This window comes from Martes martes (assembly GCF_963455335.1).
Source record: "Martes martes genome assembly, chromosome: 3".
Taxonomy (NCBI): domain Eukaryota; kingdom Metazoa; phylum Chordata; class Mammalia; order Carnivora; family Mustelidae; genus Martes; species Martes martes.
The window spans coordinates 167867384-167877007 of NC_137890.1; the positions used below are offsets into that span (position 1 = coordinate 167867384).

Here is a 9624-nt window from a genome sequence, read left to right on the forward strand (position 1 = left end):
GGATAGGAAGTATTGATTCAGGAGGCCTGGAGGAGGGCCGGAATTCTCCATCTCTAACAAGCTCCCAGGTCACCACAAGACCTCTGGCCCTCAGACCACATTTCCAGTAGCAGGTCCAGAGGGATGAAGCCACTGAGGGGAAAGAATGTCTAGCTGATCCCTACAGGTATTTTCATGCTGGGAGCATTTGAAAATTCTGGAAACAGGCTTGAGGTTGAAAGTCCAGGCTTTAATTTCAAGGAGAGCCATTTAGGCGGGACAGAGAAACTAGAAAGAATGTTGGCAGAGCTTAGAGGGGACTCCCAGTGCACAGCTAGTTTCTCCCCAGGATATCTGCCAGATTCTAAGGTGCCAAAGTGCAAGATTGAAAAACAAAGAAGAAAAGCCTCCAAAAAGCAGAGTATTGCTTTCAGCAGTCTTATGATATATATAGAATTAAAATGTAGTTTTATTTTATTTTTAAATTGTTATTTATATGATAGAAAGTGAGAGAGCACAAGCTCTGAGCAGGGAGCATGAAGTGGGGCTCGATCCCAGGACCCTGGGATCACTGGGATCATGACCTGAGCCAAAGGCAGATGCTTAACCGTCTGAGCCAGCAGGCGCCCCTAAAATGTAATTTTAAACAAGAAGTTCTGCTCACCTAATTCCAATGAGTCGGGGGGGGTGGGGAGTTGGGAGGGGACACCACCACGTGGTGCTTGGACACCAGCTGGGTGTCCTACAGCTCAGCTCAATTCTGACACTATCTATGGCCCCGGGCGGACAGCATCAGATTCTGCATGTGAGGGGCTCAGTCCCACAAGACTGCCGCCCACCCCTGCAGATGCTGAACTCGAGCCCCCGTGATCTGGGCTTCTGACCGCCCAGCAGCAGTTTGGAGGTTCCTGTGACCCGTCCTTAGACTTCAGATGCCCATCCCAAGTGCAGGTTGTTATCTCTGCTCTAAATCAGAGGGTCGCAGGTTTTGGGCTTTGATTAATTTGCTAGAGCAGTTCCCAGAACTCAAGAAACCCAATTACTCACTAGGATGCTAGTTTATTACAAAGAATTTTAAAGGAGATAAACCAACTGCCAGATGAAGAGAAGCATAGGACAATGTCCAGAACAAAGGAGCTTCTGTCCCCATGGACTTTGGGCCCAGGATGGTGGCATGTGGAAGTCTTCTGGTTCCCCAAACTGGAAGCTCTCTGAGCCCCATCCTTTGGGTTTTTTCTGGAGGCTTCATTACAGAGGCATGTTGATTAAGTCATTGGCCGCTGACGATTGAGTCAACCTCCCTGGAAATCAGGGGTGGGAACTGAAAATTCCAATCCTCTATTCATGGTTGGTTTCCCTAGCAACTAGCCTCCATTCTTAGGTGTTTCCAAAGTTACTTTATGAATGTAAACCCAGCTGGGGTGGAAAGGGGCTCATTAGAAACATAAGACGTGGCACTTGTGTGGCTCAGTCGTTAAGTGGCTGCGCTCGGCTCAGGTCATGATCCCAGTGTCCTGGAATCAAGCTTCATGCTCCTGGCTCAGTGGAGAGCCTGCCTCTCCCTCTCCCTCTGCCTGCTGCTTCCCCTACTTGTGCTCTCTCCCTCTCTGTCAAATAAATAAATAAAATCTTTTAAAAAAAGAAAGAAAGAGGGCGCCTGGGTGGCTCAGTGGCTTAAAGCCTCTGCCTTCGGCTCGGGTCATGATCCCAGGGTCCTGGGATCGAGCCTCACATCGGGCTCTCTGCTCAGCAGGGAGCCTGCTTCCTCCTCTCTCTCTGCCTACCTCTCTGCCTACTTGTGATCTCTGTCTGTCAAATAAATAAATAAAATCTTTAAAAAAAAAAAAAAAAGAAAGAAAGAAAGCAACCACACAATGCACATTGCGCCTTTATGGCTCTGGAGTGGTTTCAGGAACTGAGGACCAGAGAGCAAATATTATAGCAAAAGATTCTCCCATTGTTCTTATTGCTCAGGAAATTCCTAGAGCCTTGAGAGCTGTGGGCCAGGAACCATGGATAAAGACCAAATGTACATGAGAAATATATTTTGGTCATCTGCAAGACTATGTATAGCTCGTAAGTCACAGTATTGCAATAATAATGCGAGAGGCAGGAAAGGGTAAATGGAGCTCACGTGTTCTAGCACAGCTAGCATTAGGCATTAAAACCAATTTGTATTAGACTTCCACTACTGTTGCATAACAAGCTGTCCAAATACTCGGCGACTTAAACCGACAACGGCTGTGTTATGGGCACGGACCCTGTGAGACAGGGGACTCCGGAGAGGGCACAGCGGGAATGGCTTGTTTCTCTTCTATGGTGTCTGAGACCTCAGTCTGAGAGATTCAAAGGCCGAGGGCTGGAAGAATCTGGAAGTGCCTGATGACTCAGGGGCAAGGATTATCTTGCAGACTGTCCTCACGTGGCTTTTCTGCGTGGCTTGGCTTCCCTGCAGCAGAGCAGCTTCAGGGTATTAGGATTTACCCCATGGCCGCTCAGGGCTGCAACCCGGAAGGTTCCAAAGAATAAGGTAGAAGCCGCCTGATCTTTTATTACCCTGCTTCGTATGTTTGCCTTGCTTGTTAGTCAGAGGGGTGACATGCTCTCCCAGATTCCAGGCAGGGGAAATCAGACTCTAATTCCTAATGGAAGAATGGCAAGGCCAGTTGTGGAATTACATGTGTTCCCAAAGAAATTGCGGCAAGTCCCCTCTGGAAAAAACAACCTCCCACATTAGCCATCTGTTGGGGGTGATGAAATATTTGGCAGGAGGTAGTGATCAAAATTATGTAACAAAATTAATAACAAAGTCATTAATGCTACGGAGTTGCACATTTCAAATGGTGAAAACGGCCAATGTGATGTTACATAAATTTTCCCACCATAAAATAATTATGGAGGGAGGAAGGGTGGGGAGAAAGAAGGGAAAGAAGGAAAGGAAAGAGAGAGAGACCCAGCCTAGCCCGGTACTGAAGTCAGATAGGAGCTAAGTGGGACATTAGGCGTGACACTCCACAGAGAAGCCAGATTCTATGCCCGTGCCCCTACCTGTGCATATAATCTGTACCCCCAAGACTCCTCAATCTAGAAGCTTGTTAGAGCATTTGCAGATGATTGGAAGGATGGTAGAGGGTTTGGCTGGACCTTTGACAGAGGGTACTCACTAGAGTAAATGAGAGGTTAAGAATAAAACCAAAGGACCAGCTTCCATTTCCAAACCCACAATTTCAACAGAAGTTTTATGAGACCAACCTTGGAGGACTAACTTATAATTCCAACAACATTACGGAGTTTTTCAAATTCATGGTTGATGAACAGCAACAATGAGCTGGGAGCAAATGTTGTGGGTGGAAAGATCACCAGCATAGTCTCTGGGAGGAGCAATGCCTGAATGACGTTTTGTGGATCATTGTATAACAAGGGTGCAGTGATGCTACCAAACAATGGGCACATTGTCTGTTCAAAATGAGGAAGGGAACAGTTTCTGGTGCTGTCCTCACATACGTGCTTTTTGGTTTTCGAGCCTTGTTTTGTTTTTGTTTGTTTTGTTTTGTTTTTTGAGATCTGATGTCTGATCTTATTTATCTGTTACTCTTAGGAAAATCTTGGGTGTCTGGGTGGCTCGCTTCGGCTTTGGCTCAGGTCGTGACCCTGGAGTCCCGGGATCGAGTCCCGCATGGGGCTCCCAGCTCAGTAGGGAGTCTGGTTCTCCCTCTGACCTGCCCCCTTCTCATTCTCTCTCTCTCTCTCAAATAAATAAATAAAATCATGTTTTTAAAAAAATCTCATTTTTGACTGAACTCAGACTTGGAGGTAGAAGCTGTCAGAGAGGACAGCCACCATCTCTTGGCAACCTGTTCCTGGTGCTTTTCTTTGGCCTCCTTCATTCTCTTTGCCAAAAGTTGAGCATATTCTGCAAACTCTTCCTATTTTTCTCAGTACACTGTCTCTTCAGAGAGGTTTGTGGCTTCTGCTGGCTCTTCCATGTCCTGGGTGACAAGGCACAGTACTGTCATCAGTGAGTTCAGGAATGTCCTTCTCTGCTTTTTTTTTTTGTTGCAATGACCAAGTTGAGAAGCCTGAGATTGTCATCCAGAATGCAACTCTGAACAGATTTGTGTTTCTTTCTCCAGTCTTCCTTGGTCTGTAGCAGGAATGCCCCTTACCCAGCAGCAGGCGGACACGGCCATGGGTCAAGAGCGCCTGCTTTGTGGGGAAGCCTTGTTTGCCATTGCTGCCATTGCTCCAGACCACAAAACCTTCCATTCATCACCCGGATCATTTGGCAGCGACTTCCGTGGCTGTACACATCTCATAAAAGGTAGGAAGTTTGCATTCCTCATCCATTTCAATGAGTCTCTGGCAGCCAGTAACTGGGAAAGAGATGTTCCGTTTCATCCTAAAGCAGCCTCCTGCCTCTGAGGTGTCATGAGAAAGATTCACCATCGCATGCTCTAAACACTTATGGGGACATTTGATTTTTTAGCTTTATCCTGGATTCATCTGCTGCTAAATGGAACACAAGCAAGATAGAGGAGAAAATAGAAATCGAGTGTGGAGGGCCCCAGGGCACGGTGCCCCGAGATGAGTCACTCTGGCACAAAGATTATTTCGAGCTGATGGCAATTAAGACCCTGCAGGCTCAACAGGGACTTTGGCCCTTCCCTGAACTACTTAGAAGAATTTAAATTGGGGGTCTTTCCCAAAATAATGGTTATTACCCAAGATAAGTTTTATCTGAGTGACCCATCTGTATGGCAGTGAAAATACCCAATTACCAACATCTGTCCTGCTCACTGCCCTGTGAATTGCATTCCTTCCCTCTGAAACCCCAGACCCCAACCCCCTTCTCCTTAGTTCAGGATGACATATATATCTCATTCTGCCTGTCTTTGGAATTTCCATGACGGTTTGGATTCCCAGTATGAACACTGTTAGGTTTGATTTTCTGTGTCTCATGTCAACTTGATTCTTAGTACAGTTGGAAGGATCTTGAAGGGGACGGGATATTCTGGCTCCCCAACAAATGATACACCTTAGTCCACTTCTGTGATGTTCTCACCCATGTCTTCCCTTGCATCTGTATAACTGGGGAGTTGGATGCCGAAATCTAGACAAAGTAAACATCTCTAGTCAACTTCACAGTTATTTAATGAATAATTATTGAGGGACCAGATGGAAAGTCAACCATCTCCAAAGAATGGAAATAAATGATTTCAACCATGTAGATTTTAAATTCTATTAGGTGGGATTAGAACAGACTTTAGGACTAATTTTTCTCCACTATCAAGGTGAAACCAACCCTCTGAATGTTCCATCTGAAGTACCATGAATTATACATTTTTCTACTTTAGGGGGAACACAATCTATTCCTCTCCCTGTATGAGTTCTGAGGATTGTTCCCTTAGTCACCCCCAGGCTTTTCTCATGCATGTGCTGATCAGAACTCAGCCGAAGGCTCAAAAGGGACCCGCTGTAGTTCTCCTGAGCCCTCTCTTGTGTGGAGCCCTCTTCTTTGGGAATTCACCTGTGAATTCCTGGCCTCCCAAATCCTAGTTCCCCTTCTTTAGCTCAGGGGCTCTGCCAAGCTCCACCTGGGGTCTAATTCCCCGAGCCTTGGCCTAGAAACTCTTTCCAGGTAGTAAGCTGGGGCAACCGCAAGAATCATATTTTTTTATTTCCCATCTCTCAGGTCACTGTCCTAAGCTGCCTGATGTCCAGTGTCTGAAAATCATTATTTCATATTTTGTCCATTTTTTAGTTTCATGGGGGAGGGCAAATCTAGTCCATGTTACTTTATCTTGGCTGAAACAATCACATTGATTTTAAATTAGCAAACATTCTTTATTTCTGTCTCCCTTAAAATTGCTCTTGACTCCCAACATATGTTATCTTTTATACCAAGGAGTTGGTTTACTATCTCCAGTGTTAGGGGAGAGAGTTGTCAGGATAGATGTTAGATGGGAGTTGATAACTTTCTTTAAGGAGATACTACAGGTATCTCCGTAGAATTTAAGATACTACAGATATCTCCAAAGAATTAATTAGCTACGGGTTGATTGCTATGATGGATAACCCTGGTCTTGAATTTGGCTTCTCATATAAATAAAATAAAATCTAATTTGCAGTTTGAACTTCTAGACTCCATTTTACGAAGTCTCTCCTCTCTTTTTTTAACAGCTGAATCTCGGGTACATCGTGGGGTAAACTTTAGGCTATGTAATCCGTAGGAAATCTGTAAGTATAAATGTAGGCCATTTTATTCTAGAGTAAAAGGAAGCTGCTTTATTTAGAGTAGTATGAATAAAATAGATCTTTATTTTAAAAAATTAAAAAGTTTAAAAAAATTTAAAAATTTTTAAAAAATTTTTAAAAATAGATTTTATTTACTTTGGAGAGAGAGAGCACGCACAAGAGAACAGGAGGAGAAACAGAAGGGGAGGGAGACGGAAAGAATCTTTAGCGGACTCCATGCTGAGAGTAGAGCCTGATTCGGGGTTTGATCCCACGACCATGAGTTCATGACCTAAGCCGAAACCAAGAGTCTGCTGCTTAATGGACTGCACCACCCAAGTGCTCCTGAAATATATCTTGAGACAAAAGAAAGAAAAGGAAAACCCAGAAATCTGGGGATGTCCACAAATCATCAAATAATGGTGTTGGAAATTTCTTTTGACAACTGGCAGAAATTTTTATTTGGCCATGTACTATTTCATTGTTTTCAGTGAGGGACAATGTGTAGGAAACACCTTATATGGGGGCGGGGAACCACTAAAATTCGTTTCTAAATCATTTAATTATTACTTTATAACTGTTAGGGTACCTTCGACCATATGATGAATTCACTGTCACATTTGTCAATCTTCTAATATTTTTTACTCTTTTGGCTTCACCAACCATCCTTCCTTTGGGTCAGGACTTCCCATCGATTTCCGAAGTCTGTAACTGCTACAAGGCAGTTTGCCTTTTCTATAATGTTATATAAGTGGAATCATAACATATAGAGTTCTGGGGCACCTGGGTGGCTCAGTTGGTTGGGGGGCTGCCTTCCGCTCAGGTCATGATCCTGGAGTCCTGGGATCGAGCCTGGTGTCAGGCTCCCCACTCAGAGAAGAGTCTGCTTCTCCCTCTGACCTTCTTCCTTCTTGAGCTCTCTCTCTCTCTAATAAATGAATAAATAAATAAATAAAATCTTTAAAAATAAACATACATAGCTCTTTGTGTCTGGCTTCTTTGACTTAGCACAATGCTCTTAAGATTCCTCCATATTGTTGCATGTGTCAGTTTATTTTATTTATTTATTTATTTTTGAGAGAGAGAGAGCGAGAAAGAAAGAATGTAAGTATGTATGCCAGGACAGGGAGGCAGAGGGAGAGGGAGAGAGAGAATCCTATGTAGGCTCCACACCCAGCACAGAGCCTACACAGGGCTCGATCTCAGGCGACTGAGATCATGACCTGAGCCAAAGAGTCAAGTGCTTAACTGACTGAGCCTCCCAGACCACCCAGTTTACTTATTTTTTATACCTAAGTAGTATTGAACAGATATGTCACAGTTTGTTTACTCAGTAGTTGTTGGATATTTGGGTCATTTCCAAGTGTTTGCTACTACGAATACAGCTGCTATGAACATTTGCGTGCAGGAGTGGGTTGCTGGGTCATATGCTAATATAACATGGTCATATACTAGTATAGCATATTAGCATATGACCCAGCAATTCACTCCTACAGACTATGCTTCACTTTACAGGAAACTATCAAGCTGTTTCCTGATGTACCATTTTGCATTTCCACCAGCAATGTATGCATTCCGGTTGCTCTGTATGTTCAGCCTTTTTCGTGTGAACCGCCCTACTACGTAAGTGGTGTCTCCTTGGAGTTTTTCCTGTATTTTGGTTTTCTTTTGTTTTGCCTCCTTCCCACCCCCACTTCCTTATGTCAAGGGCTAACTTTCAGTAGATCCCAAGGAGGGAACTGCTCAGCTACACAGCAACCTAGACCCAGAAGTGGGTCCTCTACAAATAGTTTAACCTGAGGTTCTCCTTGAACGTGCCTTGCCTGGCGTGCAAGGATGAGGCTCCCTTTCCAGCCACACCTGTGTCTCTGGAGGAGTGGCTCTCCACTCAGAATGCTGCCCAGGGTGCCCCTGCAAGATGCCCTCTCATTTGGCCTCAATAACATTCTGACTTAAGAGGTTCAGTTATAATCCTAGATAGTAGCTTCATCCCATTGGCTCCTCCTGAGGCACAATACCAAATCACTGAACCTGCCTCATTACAGTTTTAAATGCACTTTCCTGACAGCTAATGTTAAAGGGTCCCATCTTTCTGAGCTAATTATCTTGATGAAATCATCAGGTTTGGTATCTCATGAATAGAATTAGAGTACATTTGATTTGTTTTATAATAGTATCGTGCTATTGTAACAGTGTTGTAGAACTGTTGAAACAGTAACATGCTAGGTTACTGTTACTTCATGGAAGAAGTGTTTTGGGCGGTGGTATCTTATTTTAGAATCTATTTTTTTTAAGATTTTATTCATTTATTTGACAGACAGAGATCACAAGTAGGCAGAGAGGCAGGCAGAGAGGGGGGTGGGGGGAAGCAGGCTCCCTGCTGAGCAGAGAGCCCGATGTGGGGCCGATGTGGGGCTCCATCCCAGGACCCTGAGACCATGACCTGGGCCGAAGGCAGAGGCTTTAACCCACTGAGCCACCCAGGCACCCCTATTTTTTTTAAAAAGTTTTACTTAGATAACCTCTACACCCCATGTGGGGCTTGAATTCATGACCCCGAGATCAAGAGTTACATGTTCTTCTGAGCCAGCCAGGCACCCATAGAACCTATTTTAAATCGCACTAAATGTTAATCACTTTGCACAGAGAGAAAAGAGGTTTTCAAATTTGTGTTAGCTTTTCCAGTGACAGTCCCTAGCGTTCTGTGTCCGTTGTAACAAAGGCACAAATCAGTTTTAGAAAGTAACTATTGATCCTTCTTGTGTGCTTTCATCTACGTAGGAAACCTGCCAAGAGCAACGTTAAGATTGCTTCCAGCTTTCATTGCTCCAAAGCTGATGAAAGGTCATGTCAGAAGAGCATCTATCGACCCCTGGACATTAACAAGGATGCAAACTCAGCTCAGGTCGGGGCGGGGCAGGGTCCAAAGGCCTGGAAGGTCTGAGAGGCTGGGTCAGAATCCCAAAAGGCATGAAACAGAGGTCCCTCAGCTACATATCTCTGAAAAGTCTCAAAGCAGTTGGGGGATTCAACCAGTAAGTACAAAGCTTAATCTTAAGTCTTTTTTTTTTTTTTTAAGATTTTATTTATTTATTTATTTATTCATTCATTTGAGAGAGAGAGAGAGCCTAAGAGGGGGAAGGTCAGAGGGAGAAGCAGACTCCCTGAAGAGCAGGGAGCCTGATGTGGACGGATCTCAGGACTCCAGGATCATGACCTGAGCCAAAGGCAGTTGCTTAACCAACTGAGCCACCCAGGCGTCCCTAATCTTGTCTTAAAGGGCAAATGCAGAGGAAAGGAGAAGGGGAGGTCCCCCCACTGCCTTTGGTGACTCCCTTATTCAACTAATTCAGCTGACAGGGATGTGGAAGTACTTACCATGGGCTGGGTTATCCACATCCTTCACCGGCC

The 9624-nt window shown here is 44.5% G+C and overlaps 1 pseudogene across 1 annotated transcript; it reads right to left on the minus strand.

The window, feature by feature from the left end:
* Positions 1-3764: 3764 nt before the first annotated feature.
* On the minus strand, positions 3765-4377 carry LOC308340486 (small ribosomal subunit protein eS6-like; annotated as a pseudogene). Its single transcript has one exon. The product of its transcript is annotated as a small ribosomal subunit protein eS6-like (transcript).
* Between the last annotated feature and the right edge of the window lie 5247 nt (positions 4378-9624).